This window comes from Neopelma chrysocephalum, unplaced genomic scaffold, assembly GCF_003984885.1.
Source record: "Neopelma chrysocephalum unplaced genomic scaffold, ASM398488v2 Primary Assembly neopelma1_67, whole genome shotgun sequence".
Taxonomy (NCBI): Eukaryota; Metazoa; Chordata; class Aves; order Passeriformes; family Pipridae; genus Neopelma; species Neopelma chrysocephalum.
Window position 1 is genome coordinate 10,582,252 of NW_020897726.1, and position 16,535 is coordinate 10,598,786.

Sequence of the window (16,535 nt, forward strand, 5' to 3'; positions counted from 1 at the left end):
ATGCTATTCACATTATAAGCCATAATTACAAACTAGGAAGATTAAAACTTGCCTATTAAACTGAGGTGCTGCTCATTACATTTATCACTATAAGGCATATATCTTTTTGTGGAAGCATTATGCTCACAGAAGGATGCAGCTAAGTACTCAGCAAAGGTCAGGAGCTGGTTCTGGCCTCACAAAAGGCTTAAGATAAACCCTTAAAACTGAGAATACTATATAAAGCTCAATCTCATTCTCAAGAACTCCAGAATCAAACTCTCTCAAATGCACTGACATTTAACACGGTCTTCAAACAGCTAGTGTGAAAAAGCACTGAGTAAAGGAGTAAAAAAAAATCCAAAGCTAATGTTTAAAATCAAAACAATTTATTTAACTTACAGACCAACAGTAGTTGTCACAAAGTAGAATTTATATCCCCTGGCTTGGTGGTTGTTTTCAGCTAAGTTAGATATAATGCAGTGATTTCTTTTGAGAAAAGCATGAATCACTATGGCTCCAATTTTCTTGGGTTTGGATGACAGTTTTAACTCGCCCCAAAATAGTCTGAAATCACCAGTCTTTCTACTAATGCTTTCTAATGGTTCTTTCCTTGCTAATTAATTCATGAATCTAAATCATTCACAGATAGATAAGCCACTAATAACTCACAGTCTTGATAACAGATCCTAGGTAGACAGCAATGCATAGAACATGCAACAAAGCTGCCAAAAAGGAAAGGAAAAAGGAGTTAGAAGGAACAATAAAACTTACTTCTTCCACCTAATAGCAGGAGAGTTGATTCTGCATTTATCATGCAGATGTCAACAAATAATCAACTATAGAAATAAGAAAAATCAGGCTGCTTCTATACAGATGCTGTTTTCTAACGTTACACGCACAGGAGAAAATTAAAGGATTTTTTGTTTTGGTACAATATTTGTCGTCCACGTTTAGCAAAAGGAAAACATTAAAGAATAAGGCAGGTAGGAAAGAGGGGTTAACAACCAGCTCTTTTCAGCAACAACTCAAAAGTGATGGTTATAGCACACAAGAAATAAAGAAATTTTATTGCAAGATTACAGTAAGGAAAAAGAAGAAAAGTGCTTTGTTGCATGCCTACATAGAGAATAATCCTATAAAGTGATAAATTTAATTAAAATATCATGTATTGAAGAAAAGTGTCACAAAAAATAAAAATTACAGAAACATATACAATGACACCATATAATGAAGTACAATTTAATATTTCTCCCATTTTATGATTTTGAATAATCACATATTGCTTTACTTTTATTTTGTTCCAGATGGAATCATGTACCTACTTCTTAACTGCCTACATGCTCTAAAAATTCAGTATAAATGTTGGGAGTCTCCTCTCTGCTTTCTTTAGATAATACAATCATGGCCAACTTTAAAAGGGAGATAAGTTAGTTATACCAAGGACAATCTCAACATTTATTCAAGTTATGGAATGAAAAATGCATCGTTACCATGGCAACTGTTAAATCACATGGTATCTGCAATGAGATGCAGGGCATCTTGAGTAAACACTCATCTGTGTGCTTGTGTGGTCTCCTCCACGAGGAACGGTTCCTCTGGGGAGGAACATGTGCAGAAGTGTGGCATAGTCCAGATTTCACAGTCTCTTCTGCAAAAAAGTTAATGGAAGTAATCCAAAATGTTATTTTTGCTCAGGGAGATTTAACCAGATCTAACCATTAGAATAGGAAGAAATACTGAAAAAAATAAGACCAAATGTTGAATGTTTTGCTAGGATTTGTCTCAATCAATACCATGAAACCTTGCAAATGACAGTGTGGCTCTCAAACTCACTTTGTACCCTTGCATCAGAAGACCATTCACAACAGCACTAGGAAAAAAAGCCTTCCTGACAGCGTGAAGGCTGCCAGACATGCAGCAGCACATCTCGCTGGGGCTGCGGGAGCTGTTACTGCCTCCAGCCATCTGCCCCTCCCTTCTGAGGGATGTTGCTGCCTCCAAAACAAGGACATCTGATCTACCCTTGAATCAACCCTGAACCAGGCTGCTGCATGTCTTGCTGGGCTCTGATACTATCATCTAACACACCACCTCTCCCTGAGAGGGCCTCCCTTCCTCCCCAGGAGAGGGGACAGCTCTCTCCAGAACAACCCCCTCAAACCATATTGCTCTACTGCCAGTCCCATCCATAAAGTCTCAGCCCATCCATCAGTCACTGGGCTTTTACTGTATTTCCCTGTTACCCTTTTCTAGCTCTTCTTCAGCCCACTATCATGCCCACATAAGGCTCATTCCCTATTCTTTTAATTCACCATGAGGAGCAGCACCGACATGAGGTTCCCCAATAATCTCCCATGGGTCGCTCCCTTTTTCCTCCCTCAAAATATCTCCTCCTTCTTGACCTCCTGAGCAACCCGGTGTTACCTAGAGAGAGTGAGAGCCACACTGTGATGCCACTTGCCAGCTTCTGATATACCCCTGTATGCCCAGGGGTTTCTTCAGCCAACAAAGGCTCCACTGGGGGATACAACTGTTCACTGACACATATCTTCTGATCTCATTCTCTTCCTCTCATCACATCCCATTACTTTCAGATTGCATAGTACAGACTACTTAGACACTGCCGACACCTATTATGCCACCCAAGATATATGGAAACTCTCCCAAAGCTCTGATCCTGGCCTCCCTTCCCCCATTTCAGGCTTTAATTCCTTCCTGACCTTCATGGCTTTAAACCATTTATATAGCTTTCTACAGGTTTGTACTCTTTTTCATGTATAACTTTGAGATCTCATCTAACCAACTTCTTCCTCCTTACTCAGAAAACTATTTTTATATCATGCGTCTCATAAATTCACCCTATCTCATAAGTCCTTCCAGAAATGACTTCTTAAACCTGTTTACTTTGTCATTGCTGGGCTCTTCCTTTCCACATGGTTGGCCATTTGCTATTTGACCTGAACTTTGACAGGTAAGGAGATGCCATGGGTGAAGAAGAGAGATGCTCTGGAATTCACCAGATGTCACAGAGCATTTGAGTAACAGAAAGATAAAATGAGATGTGTGAACAAATGGCCAGGCCTTAACTCCCTAATAGAACCCTGTGGAGAGGGTTACAATATCCAAGTACTCCAGGGAAATAACTAATGATCCTTTCTTCAGTTCAGTCATGTTTCAAGAAGCAATTGCCTGAGTTACTAAGTGCTTGAGACTGCCTCAGTAATTGCAATGATTTATTTTATGCATCATCATAACTACAGCACTAGGTCAGGAGGATATGTGCCTTATGGATGCCTTGAATTTTAACACAGGCATTGGAGGCAATCGGAAACAGAGACCACAATGATTTGAAGGGGATAGGTGAGGACAAAGTCTTTAAAAACCTTTCTAAAACATTAGGTTTCTGCTAGATTTTTCATAAAATTAATTATATTTTCAGATGATCCTAAGCAGAAGTTGCTTACATATTCTTCCGCTCCCTTAAAATACAAGTGATCAGAATCTAACGTTCCTGAAATCTGTTAGGATTTTTTTTCCAGTGTAAGTAATGAATGTGCAGTTTACAGTGTAACTACCCATTCAGTAAAGACAAAAAATGAAAACACAAGGCTGTTGTCTCTGACTTATACCTCCGTCTATTCCAGAGAAAAATCTCCCTGTGCAAAGCATGTTTTTTCATATACCCTTACTCTGTACTGATACATTGGCTGCCTGCTAACAACCAGCAAAGAGGGGGATAAGATTTGGGCTCATGAGCATTTACTTGACATAAAAAGTATGATCTTTACACATAGCTGCTTACCTGACCTACCAAAATGATGCTGCACCAAGGATATTTTGTGAGGACATGTTTGCATGGCAACAGAAGGGATTGGTAAGCAGCTTCTTGGGCATCCTCATCCTCCTGGTATTACTTACACTCCTTTCCGCAGTCACTTTTTCTTTTAGCTATGTGAGGCTTCACTGGCACAGGACATTTTTAGGATAATGATAATTTAAAAGGCTGTCATCACCAAAACTTTCAGGCTATTTGAAGATTTTGAAGACAATTTCTATCCATAAACTTCCAACTGTTCCCCTATGATAACTCAAGTAAAAGCACTGCTAACATTCAGCACTGTTTTTCCCAGTAATGTGTTTCAAGGTTAACAGTGTAAAAACACTAAACTAACACAGTTTTCAAGGTCAAAATAAAAAATGTAGCAATGATAGTCCACAGTAACTTTCATTCATTTGGTATTCAGAATGCATTCTTTCTGAGTATCGAATCACAAAATCATTGCCAATTCATCAGATTTTAAGCTTTAGATTATTAAACATTAGACTACACTAAAAATAAAATGCAGCTTTTTATTTGATCTTATTAAGATGCTTCTGTACAACATGATCTAAGCCTCTAATTATCTATATCTCTATATTATCTCAATTGTTATTTCAATATAAGCAAATTCATAACAATGTATTTTAATGGGAAATTTAAAAATTCATATACTAAAAAGTGGAGCATTGTAAGTCAAAAAGCTGAATGTCAAGATGCTAAAAATGAAAATGTTTCTCTACATTGTGTGTGCCAGGAAAGCAAGAGCTCACATGACATTTGGCAATGATTTCCCATGATGAAGCAACTCTTTGAGGATTTCATTTTCGTAAAAGCCCTTGTCTATTTAGAACTAGCTCCTAGCTCCTTGCCCTTAACAATGCAATACAGATAAAGTTCATTAAATATATTGTCTAAGGTAGAAAAGAGGTTTTGCTGTAGCAAGCACTTAACCTTTGCATGGAAAAAAAAAGGTAAAAGGATTGGAGCAAAGTATTTGTCATAAATGCAAAAGCGATATGGACATATTGTTATTGCATGTTCTGCTGCATTCGCAAAATTGCACAAATGAAGAATCTCCAGGATGGGAAGTATTATTAGATCTTAATCAATAGGATTTTTTTCATACAGGCTGGGCATCCAACCATTTGACGCAGATCTTTTCCATGCACAAGAGCACTGGAACACTGGAAACTGCAGCATTAATGAATTGCAAGGAAAATTGCAAATGCCTATGATTTTGTAGTCAATTTTCACATTATCATGGTCAAGCAACTTTTACAGTTTTTTGATACTTTTACTGGAATGCTAAACCTTTATTTCTTCTTACAGCAGGTAAGACATGAATTTCTAACATAATTAAGTGAGTAAATTGCTATTTTTTTCTGTTTCTGTTCGTAGGAGATCCTTAATACATATTGAACATCACATGGATTAAAAACTAATACATTTTAAAACAACAGTTATATGCATGATTTACTGTATAGCTTTTGTCTAATGCAAATATTTACTATTTATATGTCACTGCAATGAAAACAGTATGTGTCAATTGATGAACCAGTAAATATGAGATAGAATTTGAGTGCATTGCTACAACAGTTGAAAAGGAAAATGGTGTAGTGAAACTGTAGCCTTTTTCTCTACATAGTACAAAACTAAGTTTTGCACCAGGGAAGAGACAGTCATATCTGTACATATACATATGTGTGTCTATGTGACAGCTGAGGGTGGGAGAGTGAGAACAGATGAATTACAGGGAGCATACGGCCACCCAGTGCAAGAACAGAGCAACTCTGTTCTAAGGATGGCTGCGGATCCCACACAAATTAGCACATATACCCACAGCTCTTTTGTAAAATTGGAACATGTTCCTTCAGTTTCTACATACATTCCTACAAGGAAATGTCTAAAATGAAATAAGAGAGGCAGATTTTTAGGGGTCTCCTGAAACTAAAATTGTAGGTGACACTCTGAAAAAAAAAAAATTGATAGGGGCCATTTTTAAGAAAGTACCTGATTTGGGTGTCCCACGACAAAAATCTGCCACCTGAAGCCACTTTCATGTGGTTCAGGTGTTCAGACTTAAAAACGGAAGCTGCTTCAACCTATCTATAGTATCACTCAGTCAGCCAGTGCGCTCTGACTACTCAAACACCACATCAGTGTGGGAAAGCATCCTGAGAGCCAACATTCACAGTGCTCCTGAAAACAGGGAAGTGACACTTCCATATACAAACAAGGATCTGAGACACAGATGTTTGGTCAATAACCCAAGGTCTTGGAGGAAGCCCGTGAAGGATGGGGAGCTCCTGAGCCCCCATCTGACACCTCAGCTTCACCACTCACTCCTCCTCTTCAGAAAGGCAGGTAGTGTGTACCTACATGGAGTTACCTGCAAGATAAGCCAGGGAGCAGATAGCCTACATCTATTGCTTTTTCTGTCAGCAGGCACTAGATGGAGAGGGGGAAAGATGACATGAGCCTGATGTCCCCAAGGTAGGGGCACAGAAGTTTGTATAGGTCTCAAATGTGATGACCAAGACTTATGTTTTAATTTGAACAACTGAAAAGGAGGTTGAAACTTTTCAGAATCTGCTAGATGAAAACCTGATGCGATCTGAAAAGAGGAGGAGAAGGAGAGGAGTGTCAGAACAGATGGGTCACCAGGAGAAAGCAGCTTCTTTATGTTAACAACTGAGACTGTGTGTAAATGACTGGTTCTTTCTTCAGAATAAAGAAAGCTTCCATAAGTAGTCCTTGTAAGTGATCATCTTTGCTTTCAGCAAGGTTTGCAGTGTGTTTAATGAATAAATAAATATAGCATATGCACACATAGGCAGGTATATCTACAGAAAGAGAACTGGTGGACCATGAGTGCCACAAGTTTCTTGGTAGAGAAGGATTCTGCCATATCCTTGGTGAAATCCTGAGAAAGGCCCCAGATGCAGGAGGCCATCCCCTACAATGTGCAGGATTTGATAGGTTCCCAGTGGGGCACAGGGCACTGCTCAAACTCTGCTGGAAGAATCTTGTGATGCCAATGATAAAACAGGCAGGAAAATCTTCTGCCCGGGTTTAATCTACTTCTTCTGCCTCTGCGTGAAATAGGAGTAAAGAACTCACTGCAAATAGAGTTCTGTTTAGAAGCCATATTCTTCTTCTACATAAGTTCATAAAATCTAAGACACAAAAAAGAAATCAATATAGCCAAATTATTAGCTCAATATAGGTACTGTGTATTATTTAGACAGACTGAACTAATGTGTGGATTTCACTTAAAAGATTCAGGTTTCTCACATGAGGAGACAAAGCCAGAGTGTTGGTACACTTTTTAGCTGTTTGCCATCCACACAAGGAAGCCCAGACCTGAATATATCTGGTTTTTTAGCTCAAAGCTTGAACAACCAGGCTTTGCATATGAGAACCAAAATTATGGTCTCTTCAGTCAGCTCTGATTAGTGTCTTCTCTGACCCTGAACCCATCAGGGTTCATCAGGTTAACTTGCTAAGTGTGGCCAAACAGTATATATTACAAACAGCAAATCAATTTAACAGTTGTATTTATACCCACATATATGTTTTAAATTTTTCTGTGGTGAATAATCCCCTACTTGCAATATCAAAAGTACTTTGTAAAAAGCCCTCAATTGATATTGTATTCGTTGAACAAATATTAGTGCCTCTAAAAACAGAATAGACACTGTGATATTGGAACCAAACGATAAAGGTGATGCACGTTTCCATTCTGCGCTTGTCTTCTCCTCTACTAAAAAGAGCAGGTTTGCCTTTGTTTCTCCTAGCACCAGACTAAGTAGAAATGCTGCTCCTGATACACCACACACAGGTCTACTCCCCTCACCTCCCAGGGAAAAGGGAGATGAAATAAGGGATGGTGCTCTCAGTCCAGCCACTCCAGGTGAGACAGCAGCATCAGCCAGGCTGGCAGGGGACAGAGCTGACACACAGCAGCCTACAAAGGCATGTGAGCTGTAGGCTCTTCCCTTGATCAAACAGGGCCATGTAGTTCAGCATCACCCCCTGTTCAGGGCTTATTCTAGTTCAGAGCTTGGAAATCCATCTAAGATTTGATCTTCAGCAAGCTGTTAAAGGAAATACCAGCTACTATTCATACTCTTCCTGAGTTAGGTCATGCTATTATTTTCCCAGTCACCAAATGAGGCTAAAGTACTTTTTCCTGCAACCAGCAGCTGCTGCTGCTCCCACACGTCAGAGCCTTCCCCGCTCGGATGCTCACGTTCCAGCCAGTGACAGAAAGAACAGGGAACTGCCTGCCACATGGTAGCAGAAAATATATTCAAGGAAGGCCACAAGGTCATTGCTCATTTCAAACCCTGTTTCATGTTTCCACATGAAACATCTAATTAAAACTTTTCACTAGGTAGTTAAAACAAAATCCATGCATATGCACTTGAGACCTCATTTTCATGTGCTGTGAATTAGAACATAGGAGGTGCTGCACACAGCGGTAGGAACACTAATCGAGGAAGGAGAGGGGAATACCTGCTTTGATTTAGAGGAAGACAGTCAGCAAAAATACCACTAATCACCTGGGTTTTCATTCCTTTGCTCTTTGAGCTGCCACATACAACCAAGAAAAATGAATGCGAGTGGTGTATTAACTGCTACCAAATCAGCGTTCTCCACGGGTGACCGTGTGTCAAGCACATCTTGCAAAATGCCACCACCTTCCACAGCTACAGTGTGACAAAAGTATTAGACCCTAAGGGCTATACCCTGCTCTCACAAAAAAATATCTATTAACATCAGCAGGAGCTGAATTAAATTTTGAAAAGCAGGCACAGTGAGTGACAGAACGGCCATAGCAAAAGGACAATTTTTTGAGATTTTAGAGATGTCTCATGATTAAAATAAATAAATCTTGGGGGGGAGAAAAGAAGCCTACAAAAAATACAAAGCTGAGATGTGCTTACATTCCTGCTGTGGATGTGGCTTCAGCAATGGAGGCAGAGATAGACACTTTATAGCTGCCCTTTTCCCAAAAAGTCCCCAGTGCAGATAGCCCGACTCTGGTACAGGAAAGGCAGCTGAACATAAGGAAAAGGCTAAGTCTTCACACCAGCATGCTCCAGGTGGTCTCCAGAGCATGCCTGCAGGAACAAATATCAGCAAATGCTGGCAGCATTTAGTCCAGTGGGGTCCTAACACAGGCCTCATTGACTTCAGAGCATCCTGCCACTGGAACCACACTGACCTTAGCATAGAAAGCAGATGGTACTACAGAATTTGCTCCACTCCAAACAAGAGCAAAGCTTGACATGTAGAAATATGTTCACCTATTTAATAACACTAACCATGTATCTTCTGTGTTACTGGCCCAAATCTTCATTTTGCACTGAATCCTTTTAACATGACTCTGATCTCTGGGCCAGCTACCAAATCTTGGACAACTTCCAAAGAGGATGCTGTAGTGGACAGCCACCAGCTTCTGGTTTATCAAAAAATTTTCCAGTGATCTTGTATATTTCTTCTCAGCCAGGTCCACAGTATGAGCCAAAGCCAGATGTTCTTGATTGTTTTCAATTCTAAGAGAAGAGTCTAGTAAAACAATGAATGACTTAAAAGATCTGCACCACTGAAAGGTGAAGGACAAAATTACTTCTCTTGAATTCCAGAAACTGCTTGGAATTTCTGACTTACGTTTGCATGATACATATTCAAAGTTTTATCAACTTTTCTTTTTAATCTTCCTGAATTTAGGTAACAAATTCCCCAATTTGACGGAGAGATCTAGGCATCTTTATTATTCACAGTTCCCAGGACTAGAGTACCACCACACCAGAACTGTGTAGTCCAACTTCCCATGAAAAACAGCACTCCTGTTCTCTTCCCTGCTCCTAGATGCTGACCTTCACTCATCATTCACACCTTTCTTTGGGCATGCATGCCTTCATGAAGCCACATGGTGAAGCACAGGACCTAGATTAAAAACTGGTTGCCGAAAAAATCCAAGGAAATTTCATTTGACACAGTTCAGTTTCTGGATTTTGTAAGTCACAAGGCTTTTGTGAATGAAGAGGGATGGCTGTATTTAATAAGGAGGTTGCATGGGTCATCCCTCACACCATATCTCATTCTCACTCCATATCCATGTCCCCATCATGTGAAGGAAACTGAACCAGCTGGAAAATAACCCCACAAGAAAGGTGTATTTATTTTATTTTTCAGCTTCATTATTCCCTGTGTCTCTTCATAAAGCTGCACTACATGGGACAGCCCAGGGCTGGGGACAAGCATTTGGGGCAGTACAGCCACTGAAGCAATGCCCGAGGACCCAGAGGCCGCGTAGTGACTGCAACTGCTTGGCCTTGCCTCAGCTATGCTAAGAATTTAAAAAAATATCTCCCTGGCCCTCAGCAGTTCAAAGTCCAACCCACTTCCAGCTTGCTTGGGATCCCCAAACCACCTAAAAGGGATACCAAAGCAATTCATCAACATTCATTAACCACTGCAGGTTTTATGGCACCCTTCAAGGTCCCACATGTTGAAGACCCCATTTTATACCTGGTAAACAAAGGTGCAGAGAAGCAGCAAGATTTGAAGAAGGTTATTTATTAAATAACCAATGGAGTCGAAAATAAAATTCAGAGTTCTGGGTCTCAGGTTTTAGCCTGCTAAATACCATGTGCCCTTTTTACCCCTTTCAGCCCAGGAGCTAAGGTATTGTCCCATACAAGAATGAGTCACCATTCCACACCAAAGAAAGCCCAGCGTGCAAAATGTGTATGTGGAATTTCCTTCTATACAAAGTAGTTTAATGTTACAGAATAAATCAGAGGAGCAAATTGGGCTTTCTTTTCTTTCAAACACTAGGCCAAGCATCTGGAGGAAAGTATTGTGGAAATACGTAACTTGACTCAAAGGAAAACAGGGAGGTTTCCAGTAAATGTGTTCCTATACTAAGCTCACAACATATCATGCGAGCACAAGCATGACTGCAGAGCTTTTATTTTACAGGGAGAAGGACCATATAATTTCACCACTGTTTTGCATCCCTGACAAGAGGACGTTCTCCTCCAAAACTCTGGCCACATTAAATAGACTTAACAAAAGGAACAGTAAGTTGTCTGAAAAGTATGTAGCAAATAAAAATACTTTTCTCATTATTTTAATAGAAGTGCTGCAGAAGACTGAAACAAAACTTTTGCTAGCATGCAAATGATCCCAGTCCTACATCTGAGCAGGAGGAGCCTTAACTCTGGGAAACTTTTTCCATTTCAAAAAGATGCCTGTGCCTGTTCTGCACCCAAAAAAAAAAGCCTAGGACCTGCAGAAGTCTTTTCTTCTCAGAGGATAAAGAGGTTGGTTTACAAAGAACAGGTGATCACCTTGGGCTATGCATTCATTCCAGTAGATGAAAGATCGACCATCTGGAATAGGACACTCTCTCCAGAACAAGACAGAACTAGATTCAAGTCCCTGTTCCCCTGATTCAGACCAGAGACTTGAACTTCAACTTACCTCCACAGCAAGCATGTACATACCTCTTAGTCACTCTTACTCAATACAGAGATATAAACTGACAACCTCATTGATAGATTCATCTTTTTCTTGGCTTGTAGTTGAAGACTAACACAAAATTGCCAACTCTCATCTTACCCTGGTACAGCTCTCTCTGCTAATACTGGCAGATCTAAGAGGTATAAAGAGAAATAGCTAACTCCTGGGCTAACGTGCTAAACCCATTCTGCTTAAAAGACTTTAGATATCTATACCACCTCATAGATACTCAAGCCATGAAAGTTCCTGCAAAACAGTGCTATAGTTGTGCTATAGTTGTAAATAGCTGTTTAGTTGTGCTAAACTGTGTATAGTTGTGTCCACTTGATCCACAGTTCTGCAGGAGATGCAGAATAGCGGACAAGAGCGAAAAGCAGTAAATCTGCACTCAAGGTACCCAACAGATCTGTCCCAGAGCAGATACAACAAAAGTGATGAATTTTTTAGAAAGTAAAATTTCAGTCACTGCCTGTATTCAGATGTCATTTGATATCAATGTTTTAAAGAATATTTTTCCATCGGAGCCCTGATTATTGACCATCAATCCAACAGTATATCAGTATAGCGCCACATCTTTGTCTAACAAAAGTTAACAAAAACAGCAGCTCTGAATGTGTCCTGACATTCATTCTTGTCTCCAGCTGGACAGGTAGATGCACCCTAAAATAACCTTGGTGTGTCACGGCTGGAATTTCCTTATGAAATTCCTTGGTCGTGAGTAATCTATACAACCCAAGGCTCCAAGTCGTTAATTTTCTGTTGTTGTAAGCCTTTTAACAGCTTCAGCTCAACTACTAACCTGCTTCAATGAGCAAATCATCTGTCTTCTTAATGAGACCACTGATTACAAAACTTAGTACCCAGTAAATTAACAAAACTGTTCTTCAGTATCTGTTGTCCTTCTGAAAACATATCTGCCTCCTATAATATATCTCTTTCATCTTGAACTGTCATAGAATCAATACACTCAAGCTGTATGTACTTATATACTTTTAAACAGTACATAACTCTAATTAATATATACATTAATCTGTAAAGGGATTACAGGGTGGATTTAGGAAATGTTCCCCTCCCCAGCGATGCAGGGAAGTACTGGAAGAGCCTCAGCCTAGAATATAATTTATATAGTTGAATAAAGAAATTAATATTCTTTAGTTCTCTTATGAGCACCTTAGAGAATCTTAAATTTCCTTTGAACATTACTGTCAATTTGTAAACAGCTTATTCAGTTGACCTGACCATGAAAATGATAACATAATCTAAAGAATATTCTCCCCATGTTGCTGGGATGAAAAGCACTTTTCCAACTCTACTAAGACAATGACACTGTAAACAAATGTGATTTTCTTAATCAGTGCAACACTTTATTGAAATAATAACTGTACAAACAGTTTCACATCTACTATAAAGCCACTATTTAATTGAATTGCAGTTGCTTAAGAGGAGTTTCAAAAACTTTGGTTTAGTGCAAATGTGCCTCAAATGCATCTCAGAAGTATGCTGGAGGAAAAAAAGCTATGATAAATTACTTCAAATGGCTTTACATACGGAACTTGCTTTCTATATTATAATTAATGCTACTAATAAGCAAACTTTCAAAAAAAGTGGGCTCATTTTATAGCTGAATATTTCAATACAGATTTTTCATCTATTTTCTGTCAAAGCAACTTTTTAAAGGGAATGAAATACTTAAATTACATAAAAATACAAATACCCAGTTTTACTTTTCCCTAGGCTTATGAGTGTGATTTGCATGTAATGATAGAATTAGAATAGCAAGCTTGCAGTTATTTTTACTCTAGCCCACATTTGATACTAAAATAATTTCTGTGTGTTTTAGACAACCATCTCGTTTTCTTTATTTGTCAGTACATTGTATCTCATTGTAGGAATTCAACAGCAAGAGAAGAAGCTTACCTTCCTATTTAGAGTCTTACTTAGTACTATTTACTTTCTACTCACTAGCAAAGCTGAAGTTTAGGCAACCTAACACATATGGTAGGTTCAGTGCCTTAATTAAGCACCTTATTCTAACACATTATCAAGCAGGAATGGGGAAAAAAAAATCACTGTAATTTAGTTTTTGTTTTTCTTTATGAGTCTGAGAGCATCAATATGATTAGAGCACTTTGCAAACACTATATTCACCACAGAAGAAGATGGCACTATGAGCTACCAAGAAACACCAGGTCCAATATACCAGTCTAACCTGGTCATTGTCAGCTTCCAGTGCCAAAATCAATTAAGCAGCTCACATATAACAGAGTTTTAGCACAGAACTTTTTAAATTATATGATTTCTTCAAAGCTCTTTTTTTCATTCAGACCACAAATCTGAAGAGAAATGAGAGCATACCAGAAAACTGAAACAAAAGCAGTATGGACTTTCTGATAAGGGTACTTAAAGTATGAAGTAAAAATATATGCATGTACATCATGTATATGTACACACACCCCAATTTTACACACTTCAGAACACAGCCAGACTAAAGCAATCCCTTCTCTCACCCACAATAGTTCCAAACCAAGCTTTTCTCCAGTGAACCACCCAGCTGTCACATATTTTCCCTCTTCCAGACCATCTGCTTTTTCTGAGAAAAAAATAATTATTTTTCATCTCCTTCTGAACTATCAAACCAAATCAATCCATGCTTCACCTGCCCTCTGTGGACCACAGACCTCCAACAACCACACCTTAAAGAATACTTTTAGCTACTTTATCTGCCCAAAAATCTCTTCTGCATCCATATGTCATCTACCTTCCCTAAGTGAATCACTAACTTCTGTCCTCAGACTCAGATTAAGATAATTACTATATATTTGAATGGCAGGAGAGCTCACCAGTTCTCTTAGTCATCCAGTCTAGCTCCCCATCACACTCCACACCTCATTCACTGTACAGGAAAAAGTTATTGGGGTAGTTAGTACCAAATTCTGTGATAAGGCTGAGAACCCTTCCTTCTTTACAGGAAAGTACAAGAATCATCAAAACCCAATTAAACTACATTTATTTTTGCTATTGATGTTGGAAATCCATGTGAGGTTGTACTAATCTGAAGAGACCTGCTTTAGAAACACAGTGGGTAGCACCAAGGGAGCCCCTACTCCATTTCCCATCACATGCCTGGGACACAGTATATGTAGAGAGGAATTATGCATATGCACATTCAAGCTGGAGTTTTGGGGGTTTTTTCATAATTCTAGAGGAGGACAAACTAGAACTCTGCTTTAGACAAAATTCCCCATTGGTCATCTTGGAAAGAGCAGTTTTAGTTCCAGGCAGGTTATAAAGCCCCCAGCTTTGAACAGTGACACTGGCCCAGGCTGACAGAAACACACAGCCCTGCAAACCAGCAGCATTTCTGCTTCGATATGGGCTGCCAGGAGGCCAACCCAGCTAGCAAGCTCTCCAAGTGCAGGGAGAGCAGCCTGGCAGGGTGTTCAGGCATCTGATTTACAGACTGCATGCCATCCCTTTGAGGAGGACAGATCATCCAAGAAAACACAGTTTGAGCTCCCCAGGAGGGAAAGCTGGTGAAAGCTTTAGTGCAAGGATACTTGCTGAGAAATAAGGGTCCCGTGGAAAACATGCAGAGCATATCCATTTCACTCCTACACTGAGTGCCCATCACCCCATGTTTCTAAGAAAACAAGGTAAAAGTAAGCTATGCTTTTAAAAATAATAAAAAAGACGTGTAACACATGGACATGTAACACATAATAAGAACACCACACCCTGAACATGTTGTTCCTCTAACATTTACAGTGAGCCCAAGGGACTGGGTAGTAAGCCAATGCCAATGAATCTGCCATCACTTTTGTAGCAGCAGGATGAGATAGGAAGGTCTGAAAGCCTGGATCCAAGCAGTACTCACTATAATTCAGCCTTCTGCTTTTCTCCTTTGAAAGGAGGGGGAATTGCTGCCTGGAACAGTGAACTCTGCCCAGCCAGTCAAATCCTGACACCTGCACGTGCGTCGGATCAGCTCTCAGACCACACGGGAGGAAGGGAGGGAGAGGAAGAGATGGAAGCTCACAGCTTCCTGAACGTATGCAACCCACCGCCCCTCCACAGCAATGTGTGGATTTTTCCCAGGGAAAGCTAGTTACCTGAGTCAGCTAAACTGAGAAGCTATGACAAGCCTTACCCATGTTCAGTAGTGCCTTCTTGGCGACTATTCCTAATGAAATCAATAGTCTCATTGGGGGCTTAGCAAATACACCCACACTGTGGACTGCAGATCTCTCTTAGATCTGGGCATGGGCTGCCTGGACTGAAGGGAAGAGACACATCACCCCCACCCTACAATAACTAGTAAATTGTAGACTGGGAGAGGAAGCACACCATGATTTATTATTGCCTACACTAGCTGTAAGACATTCCCTACCCAGAAATAAAGGGCAGATGAGGAATGACCTGGGCTTTTGCAGTCTCTCAGACAACACTTCTCTTTGCTGTCACCTCTAAAAGCATATCCTCAAAGTCTAAAGGCATATCCTTGCCTCAGAGCAGTAACTGCTGCATTATGCTGCTCAGGATGGATATGAGCAGATTGCTCTAGCTCCTGCTAAACTGAAGTCACTCATCTCCTAAATAGCAGCAATTGCTAAGTACCACACTTTTCAAAAGGAGAAGAAAAGCTGAGTGCTTCTTTCCTTTCCATTTTTGGAACTGTACTGTAATCTGTGCAGCTAGGGAACTGCAGCTGACACCACAGCACCCTTTGCAATGACTGGAGTAAGCAGCAAAAATATTCACTGAATTTTTGGAGTATTAGTCCCGACACTCCCCTCTCTTCTATGCCCACATATCTGTAATCTTGCTTCCAAATCCTGAAACACAACAGAAACATTCCCTGGCTTAAAATCTTCTTTATTTAAGCACCTAAACTTTTAATTGTGCTTTAAAGATATACAGAAATTCTGCCAGATGTCCATGGCTGGCGGGTCAGCCGAGGAACAATTCAATCTAGAGGATTTAGCCTGGCTAATTACCCTTCTCGCTTCTGCACACCTACTGATACAATTACATATTTAACTACACCAAACCAGACCTTATACACTGCCGAACAGAACAGCACGAAGCTCTGAAATAAGATTTCATGATTCTCTTTTCCTTTGTGCAGCTTTATTTCAGTAGGAATAAGCTTGCAGATGAGCTGAAAAGTATTTCTTTTCTAAAGCACGTGCCTTTTCTC

At 39.9% G+C, this 16,535-nt stretch overlaps 1 protein-coding gene across 1 annotated transcript in view; it reads right to left on the reverse strand.

Annotated features, from left to right (window-relative positions):
- The window catches only part of RAPGEF5 (Rap guanine nucleotide exchange factor 5), a 165,012-nt gene that overhangs the window by 75,508 nt on the left and 72,969 nt on the right, over positions 1 to 16,535 (reverse strand). The gene's annotated exons all lie outside the window — the stretch shown is intronic.